This window comes from Leuciscus leuciscus, assembly GCF_965113295.1.
Source record: "Leuciscus leuciscus genome assembly, chromosome: 25".
Lineage (NCBI taxonomy): Eukaryota > Metazoa > Chordata > Actinopteri > Cypriniformes > Leuciscidae > Leuciscus > Leuciscus leuciscus.
Window position 1 is genome coordinate 14,704,968 of NC_138724.1, and position 15,457 is coordinate 14,720,424.

Here is a 15,457-nt window from a genome sequence, read left to right on the forward strand (position 1 = left end):
TAGGAAAGGATATGACAGGAAAGGATAGGATAGGATAGGATAGGATAGGATAGGCAAGGCAAGGCAAGGCAAGGCAAGGCAAGGCAAGGCAAGGCAAGGCAAGGCAAGGCAAGGCAAGGCAAGGCAAAGCAAGCCAAGGCAAGGCAAGGCAAGGCAAAGAAAAAGGGATCCGGAAAGATGTGAAAGGATAGGATAGGCAAAGAAAAAGGGATGTGAAGGATAGGAATAGGCAAAGAAATATGAATGGATGCAAAAACATAGTGTAGGACATGCAAAGAAAAAGGGATGCGAAAGTATAGGATAGGCATAGAAATAGGAAGGGATGCAAAAGGATAGGATAGGATGGGATGGAAAGGAAAGGAAAGGAAAGGAAAGGAAAGGAAAGGAAAGGAAAGGAAAGGAAAGGAAAGGAAAGGAAAGGAAGACCATTTTCCAAAGGGAAAAGATGTGAAACCATTCCAAGATAGGAATGGAAAGGAGGTAGGCAAGCAGAGTACAGTGAGCAGAAGAAAGAGAGGCAGAGGAAGAGAGGTTGCAGCTGTTGTTGCTGGATCAGCAACTTGTCACAGAAGAGCTTAGCAGTATTCCCAACAGTAAACATAGAACAGGCATGACATCTTCAGTTGTCTTCTAGACACTGGACAAGGACATCTTACAGGCAGGTGATAAATGCATGTGATTCTCTAAAAAAAGATCTCTAATTGTGCTTACCAGTAACAAGAGTGCATTCTTATTCCATTGCATCCTTTCGTACACACAAGGTGTAATCATAATTCGGTTAATTCGAAAAATCACTGTATAGCTACGAGAATAAACCAATGAGAATAAACATTGCAACCACGGCGGCCATTCATTACCCGCAAATGCTGATTAAAAAGCTTCAGTATCACAGAATCAATGCCTCTGCAGGAAGAACAGACAGACACCCATCGGCACCGGATCGATTTATCGTGCCTTTTCTTCTCTCCGCTTCATTCTGAATGAGCTGTGCAGTGAGAAATCTCTTAAGCAGCCCTGTCATTAACCTACGACTTCAGAGGGGACGGGCTGCCAAGTGGGGCTGTCTGTGTGCTGATTGGTGGGGCAATCCCATCCAGCATGGCCCCGGGAGAGCCCCATGCTAATTCTCTTAATGGACTGGAGTCATGGTGACACTGCCAAATGTACAGTGGGCACGCTCTGAAGGAGCTGAGAGATGCTGGTTGATACCGATATACTACATATATTTCCCAATTCTGATGAAAACACACACAAATCTTAAGCCAGCCTAAGCTGATTTGCTGTTCTTAAAGTTAAGGCTGGTTTAGCCAAGCATGGTTTATTTTTTCAGCAGGTTAGTTAAAACTGTGAGCACTATTGCTAACCAATCAATCATTTCAAAATGCAAAAATGTGTGATACAGTCTTACAGACTTCTTTAATCTGTGTAATTTGGATGAAGAAAAAGTCTGGCTTAACAGAAGCTTCACAGATTCATCGACTCAGTTCGAAGTTTCAATTTCCCAGAGTTCATTTTCACACTGTGTGAAAAGTAGCCTGAGGGAGTCAACCACTGCTCTTTTCCACAATGCCCCAGTGCGTGTGAGACAGTATCTCATGACCTCCCACAGAAAATTAATGAAAGAACGACGTGTAAACGCTTTTCCTCCAAGCAGTTTACCGGAGTCTCCTCAATACACAAGCAATCTTACAAGCCGTGCCCTAAAAACCCATCAATAAAACCCCAAGAGCATGTCTCTTTATGTTGAGTCTACCCTACCCGCATGCATCCCCTGACCCCTGGGCTAAGATAAAAAAGGCTGCACAAGGAATTGACCCATGGGTCAAAAGAGTTCACACGGGCCAATATTTGTAATTGCTGTCCTTCTCCAGGGAACAACAAGGTCAGGAATAAAACAGTATGCCTGCTTGACTCAATACAATATCACTGAATAAATTCACCTCAGTGTGGAGTTCAATAAATTGAGTTCAATAAATTGACATTTTGTGACGAACTAGAAATGAAAAGGAAAAGAAAAAGAAAAACATCTGCCAGATCTTTTCAGCTTTATTAATCTTTATTGCATAAGAAAAGCTACATCTGGGAATATGAAACCTAGAAAGCAATATAAAATGAAACAATAAATAAACCAATTTAAACCAATCATATCCAAGTTTAACTACTATATTCCCGAAGAGTGTAAACACTGTCTCTGAGGTTCTATCAAAACATGACTATGTTTGTTTAAGCGGTCTGATGCGTCAACTTATGGCTCAACCAGTGGTGTGCAGTTGGGACGGGACTACCTACCTAACTGCACAATGGCAGACACGGAAATCATTGTAAATTCAGCATGTTAGTCTTCCAGAGATACATATCCAGAGACAAGAATATCACTTAGGGTGGAATCTTTTGATTTGGGCCTGTAAGTAACCACCACATACGTATCACCACTCAGAACACACTAGAATCTACACGGATATGTGCTTAAAAACACCTTTGCAACTGCATGGAAACACCTTAGCGACCACCCATGATATCCTAGAACAGGAATCTTAAACCCTGCTCCTAGAGATCCGATGTCCTACAAAGTTTAACTCCGACTTGCTTCAACACTACTGTCTTTTATTTTCAAGCGATCCTGAAGACCTTGATTAGCTGATTCAGGTGTGTTTGATTAGGGTTTAAGCAAAACTCTGCAGGACAGTGTTCCACTTTGCTTTTAGGGAACTTCCCGAAGCACTTCCCCACCATTTTGAAGTGAGTTCCACTTTGTCAAGCGGGCAAGAGAAGTTTATTTGGATAGGCCCTCGTAGGGCTGCACGATTAATCGTATTTTAATCGCGATAACGATATCTGCCTCTCTCGATTAATTTTTAAAAATCGTCGCGATATTTGCCCGCTCGTTTTTTATCCTGAAAACGCTTTTTTATTAGACATTTGCATTATCTTGCATTGTAAACAAGTCCCCACTAGCATTGATGTTTGTGGTTGCCAGATCTGAATAGCTTAAATCTCCCAAATTACCCAAACAGAGCTTTTCTCTTACATTTTATTCCCCGTGTTTTACTTAGTTACAACCCTGCGTGCTCTACACTGCGAAAAAGCACTGATCTCCACAGCGATATTCTGTTTGCATGAAATTGTTATACAGCCAGTCTGTTTCTTCACAAGCCACTTGTGCTGTTTGTGTGACTAAATCGGTTTCTAAATGAGTTTCACTGTTCTATTTTTTGAAGTTTAAGTTTTTACCAGTTTTCATGATGTGTCGTGAATCAGTTGAAAACGACAGCCACTGCCCGTTTTCAGTGTTTATCAACAAGTAGACTATTTTTCTTTGCAGTACGAATTTACTGAGCGATCTGGATCTTTACTTTGTCTCATTTTCAACCGAAATGTGTCGCTTAGAAGATCTAATGTGAAGACGCATCACAAAGCGCTCATCTAACGTTAAATCATGCCATTTGTATTGGCTTGCTGTCTGAGGAAGTTGTAGTTGGTTAAAGTCTGATGGTTTGAAATTAACACCCGCCAACCCGCCAAATGCGGCTAAAAATTAACTTTGGCGGGTATCGCTGTCAAATCACTGGCCATTTTGGCATGTTATTATGTTTACTCACTTTGCTGGGAAAATTCGTGTAAACCAAATCTGCTCGGATTTTGCGCAAATAGTCTCTTCTCTTTCTCTGTAGTTTCTCAAATGAGAATAATCGTGATTAATTATCGCGATTATAATTTTGATCAAAATAATCATGATTATCATTTTAGCCATTATCGTGCAGCCCTAGGCCCTCGTCCCCTTGATTTTGACAGAGGGAGCACTTCAAGCAGCTCTATATACAACAATTCAACTTGATTTTGTGATGTCACAGCAGATTGCGCTTAACTGTAGTGTATGATATATTAATCATTTTGAGAATTGATCGCATAAAAGTGTATAATATTTTAATTATATTAAGATTAAGGGTACGTTTACAAGGCAACGATGAGATTAAAACGGATACATTTTTTCTTTGAGTTTTCGCGTACAGACGACACCATATTGTCAAAACGATCCCCATTCACACAGATCCATGAAAACGACTAAAAACGCTGTATTCTGCTGCTAGGCCATTAGATTAGAAATACTATAGATTGAACACATAATATGAATGTACATGACGTCATCGTTTTCAGGGATTCGCGTTTTTGATGTTTATACAGAGACCGTTTTCAAAAACGTGTGTTTTCCCGCACCCGAACGCTGTTGTGCATAAAAAGTTTTACGTTTTTAGTTGAAAATGATGTCGTGTAAACAGCCCCTTAGTCACATAATACTTGTAGCTACCTTATGTTCACAGTCAAAGTTTATACTGTGGATATTTTCTTTTCGTTTGTGTAATTTTATTTTTCTCTAACAGCTCATATGCATATAGAACGGTGCATAAAACACATTTATATGTAAAAATAAATAAAATAAAAAGGTTTAAATAATAAATCAGCTCCATAGTGAATTCCAAATGATCAAGGGCTTAGTGTTTTTCATTTGCATTTCCATTATGCACGAGTTCCGCCAGTAGTGGGCCCTCGTGCAACGTAAGCAATAACGCACATCCGAGTCCACGGGGAGGGAGGGAAGGTAGCGTGTGAAGGGCATAAAAATTTGGAGTGGAATGCAGCCTGGATATCCAGGAGCGGGGTTGAAGATGCCTGACCCAGAATCATGTTATGGAGTTTAATTTCTTCAGAAAATGTAAAAGACCTGGTTACTAAAGTCTTACCAGTTACAGAGCTGATTTCTACCTTAAAGACTACCTGAGTCTTCTGCAAATATACAGTACATACCACAGATGGTGATAATGATGAAGCAGCGTAAGTGGAGTAATTGCATCCTATAGAAGAGGAATTATCTTCAACGCTGTTGTCATCATTAACATGTTCATATTAGCAATCATATTCACCTTGATTCTTAACATAATCAACATCTGTCAACCATCAACAGCAACAATCTTCTTACAATAATTCTCTAAGGGCAAAACCCCTGGCAACTGTACTAACCTTCCAAAGTTGATCAAACAGTGACTTCCTTGCTTGACCCATTTCCCATCACCCCATACTCCCTGAGCAGTAACCCAGCAACAGAACCACAACACATCTACATAGATAGAGTCCTGTATAATCACAGAGCACCGCCCGAACACTCGGACACACTCTGTTGGTCTTCCCTTTATTTTGCTTACTTCCGATCCCAGACGAGCCCCCTCGGAGTGCTCTCCGACTGTTAGGAGAGGTGAGAGGAAATGAGTGGAGAGCTGGAAAACGTAAATGAGGGGGAGAGAATCATTCCAACAATGAGACCCATAGAACCGCACCTCCCACCCCCCAGTGCTGTACACTTCTGCCGAGTTTCGGTCTTCTGGAAAAACACTGGGAAAGAAAGGCAAAACGAGTGGAGGTGTGGTTCACAAAAGGACTCATGGGAAAGATTTTGTCATCTTGACTTTGATGAGAGCTGGCACGCAACTACCGCTAATGGTTTTAGAGTATAGCGCTGTAAATATGCTGACGTCCCTGCTGCTTTCAGGCATTATTTATTCAATGGAACAATTTTCATCGATTGCTCTTGACGCAAGCATGCAAAACAGACCTAAACAAACAACACCACATTGTCCTCTTCTATTGTAAACTACAAATCCACAGAGTACCAGACCTGACAATAACACAATCCACATCGAGACCTTTACAAGCAGGATCCGGCCAGACGAGGAAACATTCAATGAGGACGACTCACATGGACAAGCCCGATTAAAGTTTCTCTATTCAACCTAAACAGCCTCACGGAACAAAAGATACAGCACTACATTTCTTCCTGTTATCTTCTGGCCTGTGAATGAAAGAGCTAATTTTAACTGCTTGAATCATAGTCAACACTGATCCTTGCAATTAAAATAATTGACGGAGCTCACGATCTTTTAGTGTTGAAGAAAACATGATCCACAATGCATATAACTTCCACAATGTGGCGAATTGCAGAGTGATGCTGAATACCCACTGGAAAAGAAAGTGAAGTAGGTTAAATTTAGGCTATGATGTTACTGAATAATATTGTTATTACCACACACAAGGTCTGGATTACGTCACCAGAAAAGTTGTTAGGTCAATTTAGATTTTTTTGTTGTCTTTTGAGATGTGACATTTTTTTATTATTTTCTTTCTTCTGTGGAACATAAAAGATGATATTTTGCAGAATGTTTCAAGTGTTTTTGTCAGTCAATTGGTCCAAAACAACACTGAACCCCACTGACTTTCATTCTATGTACAATTCTTTCCCCCACAGAATAAAGTAAGTCATGCAACATATGTTTTTTAACAAAATGAGGCTGAGTAAACGAAAAAAGAGAAATTGTCCCCAAGGTTTCGGTTATAAAAGGTACCCTGTGGATTTGGGGGGAATTCATCAGACAAGTATTCAACAATCTATACTGGGATGAAGTAACCTAGCATACGAGTGGGATAGAGAACCCAAAGGTTTAACTAAAACTAAACAGTACAACCATAAAAACACCCAATTGTTCAAGCTCATTTCAGGAAAAACTCCACACTGATTCTCTCCACTGACAATGAGCCATGAACCCTTTGTCTCCTGGTCCATCGACTAAACATTTCCTGAGGAATTCCAAGCAGGCCTGTTATTCTTGGAGATGAAACAACTCCAACAACAGAAAGAGGGAAAGCACTTGCTAAGTGATTTGCAGAGGGAATGGGAGAGTCAGTAGTTAAAAGTCAGCTTATCGTTTAGAGCTCTTGAATCGTGTTAAAGGGAAATTACCAGCTGTTACAATGAATACCATTAAATTTGGCGCCCATTACCCGGTTAGTCTAACTTGCAAGAAACTTTATCCCTCCATCTATTGTATTTATAATGACTAGGTTTACAATGCAGAAAACACAACGCTTTATCAGATCAGTCCGGCTCAATTCAGAACTGTTCATGAAGTATTTAGTAAGAGCTGTCAATACGGTAGAAAACATTAATTTACCAAACCAAAACACATCAAACTAAACTTATAGTAAACCAAGCAAATCGACCGCAGCGTATTAGGATTTGAACTAATTACTCGGAATCAATTCCATAAGTGAAGTGAATAAATTTCATTCAATTAGCCTAATGAACCATATGCAATAAAGATTATAATCAAGAGCCTCAGAAATCAGCTACACAAAACGTCACCCCACAGAAACCATTTTAAAATGTTCAGTTTGGCTGCCAACTATATTGGTCTACCACTACGATTTTTCCAGTGTGCCAAAGAGCATCAGGATCCTATGGAATACTTGAGCGGGAATTTTGGAATTCTCTTCTTGAGTATTTGGTGGATGGATTTAAGATTTAACAGAATAATTTACTTTTCTTTTTCTTTTTCTATGAAACACAAAAGTAGGTATTTTGCACAATGTCCAAGTTGCTCTTTTACATAAAAGTAAACTGTGACCAGTGGCTTTCAAGCTCCATAAAGGACAAAAAAGCACCATAAAATTATTAATCTCACTCATGAACTAGATGTTCTGAAGCCATATACTAGTGAAATAGCAAGAGACTATCTGCTGACAGAATTGTCCATTTTTGGATGAACCATACCAATAACTATAAACAAATTATTGATTTTTATCCTGGTCTAATTCCCTATACCCTTTAAAACATGGCATAATGTTATAGGATCATCACAACATCATTAGCACCATGCTAATGTCCCAGTGCTAATGCCTGCAGGCCTATTTAAGAGTATTAGTTTAAGCTTAAAATGTGTATAGCCAGATTAGCCAACCATCCACAACAGTCAAACAACGACCTCCTGCCTTTTCACGATTGACATTTTAGAGGACAGCCTTACGCTAAAAGAACTTTAAATTACCCAAGATATAACGGCCCAATGTAATCCAAAGCCATTTGATAATGACCTCCTTAACAGCAGGCCCTCGGTCCAAGTCAATGCACAAAAAAAAAGGAAAAAAAACACATTCAAGGCATGATTTTAATTACACCCTCTCTGTGAAAATACATACGGGGAATGTATCAAGAGGTAAGCTGATATTACTCACATTAATTACCCGATCATATTACCTCATACCAGCTTCAGAGGAGAATAGAATAGAATGAAGTTGGTAGTTGGTTTTTACAGTGTCTTGAAAGTGCTGTACTTTGTCTCAATCGATCAATACATTATTGATGGGGCGTCACAGAATTCGTTAGTAATTCTACGACTAAGCATTAACGCGACAGTTCTCGGAGCTCCTGATCTTGGATAAAACCACTACATGAATCAAACATCACTTTTATCATTCAGAAAGCTCTCGTCACTGAATCGCTCATAATTTAAGGCACAAGGTCACCAGAAGGATGAAATATAATTGGCAATAAGCAAAACAAAGCTGCTTTGAGCCTTCACTTTTCCAACACTGAGAAACGTAAGGAATCCTGATACTAGGGATCTGCAAAACAAGATAGTTTCAAAATCGACTAGTTGGTGGCTTGTTTTGCATAATTATGGTTTCACACTGATCGGACACATTTATATGGGTATGTTTGCGTAAGATGCGTTCTCTCGTTCAAAAACAGCTGGAGCGCAACCGTTTGAAAGGTGTTTTTATTGTTAGACTATTTTTAACTTGAGACTATATCTTAAAAATTCAATGTTCATTGACACAACAGCAGCTAAAAATTCAATGCAAAAAGAAATCTATATTAACCCATTACTCACTATATGTAGTCAATTAGTCATCTCTCATGAGATATTCATGTACACTAGCACAGAAATGGCAGCATCTGAAATATTTCTCCTAATTTGTTTCTTGAACAATCAAGTCAAAGGCAGACCTAACATGAATTTACATTTTCTTCCAATTCCTCTCCAATATATTCTTGTTTTGTCCTCTGCGTGTGGAGTCACTGGTGTCGTACATTTTATCAGATGTAGTTGGCAAGCAAAAACTTGCATCCCAGATTGTGACACTTCGAGGGAGAGCTAATTATAAGCTCACATATGGGGATATACAACCACAAGAAAGCAGGTGTTATCTGTATTTTCTTTTTTCTGATGATATGGAAACAATTTTTTAAGTTTTATAACTTGCATAATACATAATACTAATTTCAAACACGATTTCATACTTTCAAACTTGGCAAATTGACCAGATATTCTAGATTCACAATTTGCATATTCAAAAAGCAGCCATACGACCAATTTTGAGATCATGGGAAACTTGTTTTATCAAGATACGATTGTTGCTCAGTACATCTTTAAATCACCCAGCTGAAAAAAGAAGCAGAACATAATCAATACACATAATGAGCAATAACCTTTACCATCAAGCTCTCTGTCCATTAATCATGCATTTTAATTCCCATCGTGCCCTTTCATCACAAAAACACACATCCTTCCTCTTGAGTCAAGTCAGAGTACCAGAGGCCTTTTCTCAAGTCAGACTTAATGAATCAGAAGGATGCAACCAAATTAGACTTGTGGGATCAAAAGAAATTTAAGAAATAATGCACGTGGATATATTCATGGATGCATTGATATTCAAATTATGGCTGATACTGATAAGCTTTTCATGTTATGACCGACGTTTAAATTCTATATATGATAAAATTCTGCAAATAAAACATGAAAAACTGAAACTAATGATTTTAAAAGCTATAATTGCATGTAGGCATCACGATATTATAATGTAGGCTACTGTATGAAAAATGGATATTCATTTGAAAATTTGCTAAAGATTACAATTTACAGTGTTGTTGACTAATTCAATTATTAGTGTTATTAAAAGATTAACTTCAAGTTAGTGCTAGAGGATGGCAAAGGTAACTGAAATGTTAAAATGGGATATATAGCCATAGCACACAACTATTTGTATGATATTTCTTTTATATAACAGTTCAATGCAAGAATTGAAACTAATAAGAAAAAAACACTGAGTGTCTTTAAAAAAAACCTCTTGTGTGCAGAACTACTTTCTTCCGCCACAGATTCAAAACTCAAGTTGACAGCTTAAAAATTGAGTCCAAGCATCCGTTGCTAATTAGAAAACGTCACTTCAGAGCTAGCCACGAAGGAATGGGCTGCTTCAGTTAAGAGGAAGAGAGGGAGTGTTTGATTACCTGCATGGCTGCATCTAGTATAGCTGTCATTCTCTAGACTAGGACAAGGCATAAATTCATAAAAATAATAAATCAGTTTGCCATGTCTGTGTGCGCCGATATCTTTGTTGTAGCATCATTTCAATGGTTAAGTGGATTTCACATGACAAGTGTCAGTCGAAACTATTTGCCCGGGAACAAATAACAGATTCATCATGAGACCAAAGATTGCCCGTTAGAAATACCCAAAATGAATAATATCTCATGTTTACTAGCCACCACCGAAACATCAAAGCCAGCATTGCTTGGTAACTGATTACATGTAATCTGGATTACGTAATCAGATTCCAAAAATTAAGTACTTGTAATTCGATTATATTACAATTTAAAATAGCCTACTTGTAATCAAACTACAGTAATTTTTTATTGATTACATAATTACATATTATTCGCACAATGGCAGTAAATCATTCATAATTTATTGATTCTCCCTAATTCTTCTTTTTTTAATGTGTTAAATGTTTCTTTCTAAAAAAGCATATAATTTATATACATTCAGAAAGTCAGTGAAAGTACACACACAGATCAGCCACTAGTCAGGTGGCTATTATGGAAAATTGAGAGGCCGCAAAGCATTTGACGACTGGATTTACAGAAATCATTTCACTATTAAGAAGTTTTTTCTCAACATTGCAACATTGCATATCAAATTAACTCCTGACGAACAAATTAGGCTAATCATTACGTAATAATTAAGTAAACATAATTTCTTACTTCATCTTTGTAAAGAAACGTCATTGCTTAAAAGGCAACTTCGGTAACTTCGGTAACCGTAAACTTCGGTTGGTTGCAATTCGAAACCTCACCACTAGAAGTCGCTAATGTAATGTAATGGATTACGTTACTAACTACAATTATTGTCTTGTAATTTGGAATCAGTAACGGACTACAATTTGTAAGTAATCGACCCAGCATTGAAGGCCAGCGGCAAATGTCAGAAGGTCTTTCCGAGATAAGGCTGTTCTCAACGGGGTACATGAGCGTTGACTGCACAGAGATCGCCTGGACCTCACAACTCCGAAAACACAGGAGCACCTTTTTAAATAGGCACTATCTTTATAAATAAATCGCAGATTTTGAGGTTCAAACAACTACATTCTCACCTGAAAAACCTAAAACTACATTCCAGGACACTTTACACATTATCATTTGTTTTCTCCTCCGCCATTGACATTTGCTGGGAGAAATGCGGCCTTTATACGCAGAGACAAGCGGATACAAACGGTGAACAGTCCCCAGTGCTGATATTGGTGGAATATCACATGGTGCTAATCGCCTCTCAGCCAATCAGATTCAAAGACCACAACTAACTGTCGCATAAATAAACATACTGTATATTATAAAATATTATAAAACTTTTCATAAATGGCCTTGCTGAATTATGCTTTTCATGTTACCGTAAGTGTCTAACTTGCGCTGTATGTAAACACATCATTAGGATTGCATGCTCTATCAAACGCCATCCCATTTCATACTAATTACTTCTGACTCGAGTGTTGCTGCAACAGACATCCGATGGTTTCGCCATACTAAAAATGAATGTGTCTCCTTAAGAACAAAATATAATACTGAGAGTTCACCAGCTTGACCTCATATGACTTTGACACAGTCCAGCGCATGCAGAAACATCCCTTTTTCCTGTCAAACAGCAGTGCTAATTTCCTTTTCCTCGCAGTAGTGACGGCGGCCTCCCTCCATCTGACACCGATTCAAAACTTTCAAAGCAATTTATGCAAAATAAACGTGGAAGTTAACGCATTCCAGGTCAAAACAAATCCGGTTGTTGTTGTTTTTTAAAGCAACTGGCACTAAGGTCATGATTGATTGATGATGTTAATAGATTGTTAAAACTAGGTCAAAGTGCATATGTGTCACAGTCACATTGCATGAGCCATTCTGCCTCAATCAATGCCGCTCGCGTACATGTGATGACGGTGATGCATAAATGACATGCATACTTTCAATCATTCGGATTACATTTAAACTGTATTGATCACATATAATTATAAAATCCAGATCTACTGATCCAGTTTAAGGTGATTTTGCCAAGAAGAACAATATGCTCATCCTTGCTGTAGTTCAGTCCCCTTTATACTGAAATGCACTGCTCTAACGTAACACTCATGCATTGCGAGTTGCCATGCCTTTGAAGTACAGTACGGATTCCAAGGGGTGTGGCGCTGCACTGGAGGAAAACACGGATTTCATCAAAGAGCCTGAACTGCCGGATATATGGACATGACTTCCACACGCTCCATATATCCATTTATGTGTGATTACCTAAGACAATAATCGCTTTCAGGCTATTAACTGTCGAGAAGACTGCCGTTAAAGACTTAAAGTGCAAATACCATATCTTTTTATATTGCGTGCTGAAAACAGATGTGTGTGTAACGCTAAAGCAAATATGACTATATTATGTTGTAGGCACGAATGCATTTTGTGTTGAGGAATCAGTGCATCATCTTGTGATATAGCCTTTTTTTTTTTTTCTGGATAGCTTTCCTGGGAGATCTGACATAACGTAATGTTTCTTACAGTGTTTTTGCAATCAAGCAACTATTGGGCTCATATGACAGATTAATATGACGACAGGTCAAAATTAATCTACAAATTGCCATGCTCTACATTCAAAATTACAGCTTTAAGAGACGCATTCTAACAAGGATATTAAATATAAATAAAACTACATTTGGGAATTTTTCCTAGGTTTTTGGCCCGATCTGTACCAAATTAACCATAAATGTAGTCTCGAGTGCCAATGTCAAAGAATTATCAGAGTCAGATACGTTGATTTTTGAATTCAACATGGCTGTCTGTAGCTGATGAGATATGAAGGGTGTGGCCTATTTTACAAAAAAATAATGGAATAAGATATTTTGAGATATATGCCATAATAAATACATACCATACCATACCATAGTACATCATGCCATAACTCTGAGGACACTTAGGTCAGTTGGCGGTGTTATAATAATGAAAAGGCTTAAATATTTTTTTTTCAATATATTTAAGAAAGGCTGCTATAAGCAAATCAGATATTTTTCTGTGTTTTATTAAGATTTATTAAGTTATTTACTGTCATTTAATTTGTCCAGTTTGTTGTTGCCATGATTTAGATCAGATGTTTAGAGAAACTCAGTGTTATAATATAATAAATAAATAAATAAATAAATAAATAAATTATACGTCTAACAGTACAGTACTATAGGGAGTAGAAAAAAATAATGTGATGATGTAACTATTGAAACTAAATATTTTCCAAATAATATTTTACACATAATATGAACTTCACACACAGTGTATCACGGTATAAATTGGATCTTTATACATGAAAACATGTATCGTTCTCAAACATCTGTTTTACTATAAGCCTAACATTTTTGTTATTAGCTGTTAAAGTAACTTACATTTATTTACCACAATCAGTCAAATTCCGGTGTTGTGCCGAATTTCGACCCCCTGCCAAATTATTACCCCCCTCGTTGAAGTCAGTACTTGATTGCCTAATCCTAACCCCACCCCCACAACTAATCCTAAACCTACCAATACTAGGGGGGGGGGGAGAATTGGCAGAATTTATCCTGCCAATAATTTGGCAGGAGTCAAAATTCGGCATGACACCGGGTTGCCTCCAAAATGCTCTTACCCAATCAGCGCGCTCATCGATGTTCGACTCGTTACGAATCGAATCGAACGTGTTCGAAACAAATGGTTCTGAGCCAGCGAGTAGGTCTTGTTCGAAGTTAACGCGCGGAATTCGAATGGAACGGAATACTAGCATATTATTCTTAATATGTCTGTGATATAAAGACATGGCATATGAACGTATGCAAGTATTCTATACTGAATTCAATCACGGTTATCGCTATTAAGTAGCTGAGTTACTGAATCGAGAGAGGCGCTCATACCCGTTTTGTAAAGATCCAAATAAAAAAACGATTCGTTCACATCGCTACATTTAAATCATTTGCAAACAGCTTGCGTTAGCACCTTGCATGTAAATAGGCCGTACATAATTTCCAAAGAAATCCATCCATCAGCTGAGAGAGAGAGAGGGAGGCTACGCAACCCCGTTCCTCGATGTCAATACGCCGTAGGACTTCATGATACCCTTAAAATCAGCGCGACTAAACTACAACATATCCAGAAAAGGTAAAACTGTGACAAGCAACTCTACATGCTCTGAGAATAGCTAAAATTATCATTGAATATAAAATTGTTTTACAAACAAGCAAAATTCTGATAGATAATTATTATGCACGGTCAATCCACTCGCATGTAAGGAGGAATAAATCACTGGCTTCAAATTCACTGACAGATTGCAGAATTCAAACATCACGCCGCACGAGACTCAACACCGCCCATTCATTCGGCTCCATCATAACATGTCCACCATAAATCAACACCAAAGCGCCTTGAACTCACAACAAAAGAAGAACTACACGTGCGAAGCATCAAAACGGTTCAGTTGCAAATAAGAACAAGAGAAAAAATCACGATTTCTTACCTAAAAGGCAGCACGCGCTCTCGTGCGCGAGAGATGATTGAGTTGATTCAGAGGCAGCGCGAGCTGAACTGCGGTCCTGCCTCTGGAACACGAAGCCCCGCCCCTCTTGTTACTAGGGTCCCCCATCGAGGCGATATGATGTTGAGATAAGTCCTTCAAGTTGAAGTGCGATTATTGAACGAGTCGTTGCCTACTATCAGTGTTACACACCCATGTATTAAACTGAAGGCATACATGCGTGTGTTTGTGTGTGTGTGTTTGCCCATGCAACTTGAGTTGACCTCTAAACCCGGACCTTTAAGTGTGCATAATGAAGAAGTAGGAATATTTGGCTACCGCTACATATCCAATATGTGTAGTATGTATATATTAATATATACAAACATATATATATATATATATATATATATATATATATATATATATATATACACACACACACACACACACATATATACATATACATATATACATATACATATATACACATACACATATATATATATATATATATATATATATATATATATATATATATATATATATATATATATATATACACATACATATATATATACACACACATATATATATATATATATATATATATATATATGTGTGTGTATATATATATGTATGTGTATATATATATATATATATATATATATATATATACACATACATATATATATACACACACATATATATATATATATATATATATATATACATACATATATACACACACACACACATATATATATATATATATTGAAGAGTTCAGATGCAAA

The 15,457-nt window shown here is 37.7% G+C and overlaps 1 protein-coding gene across 2 annotated transcripts in view; it reads right to left on the bottom strand.

Moving 5' to 3' along the window:
- Positions 1 to 14,861, bottom strand: part of tln2b (talin 2b) — a 152,956-nt gene extending 138,095 nt beyond the window's left edge. The window contains exon 1 of one of the 2 annotated variants that reach the window (XM_082159833.1): positions 14,667 to 14,861. The gene's annotated coding sequence lies outside the window, so the exon portion shown is untranslated. Of the gene's footprint in view, positions 1 to 14,435; positions 14,628 to 14,666 lie in introns of those variants that run through there. The other variant, XM_082159834.1, reaches the window with a different exon arrangement.
- Between the last annotated feature and the right edge of the window lie 596 nt (positions 14,862 to 15,457).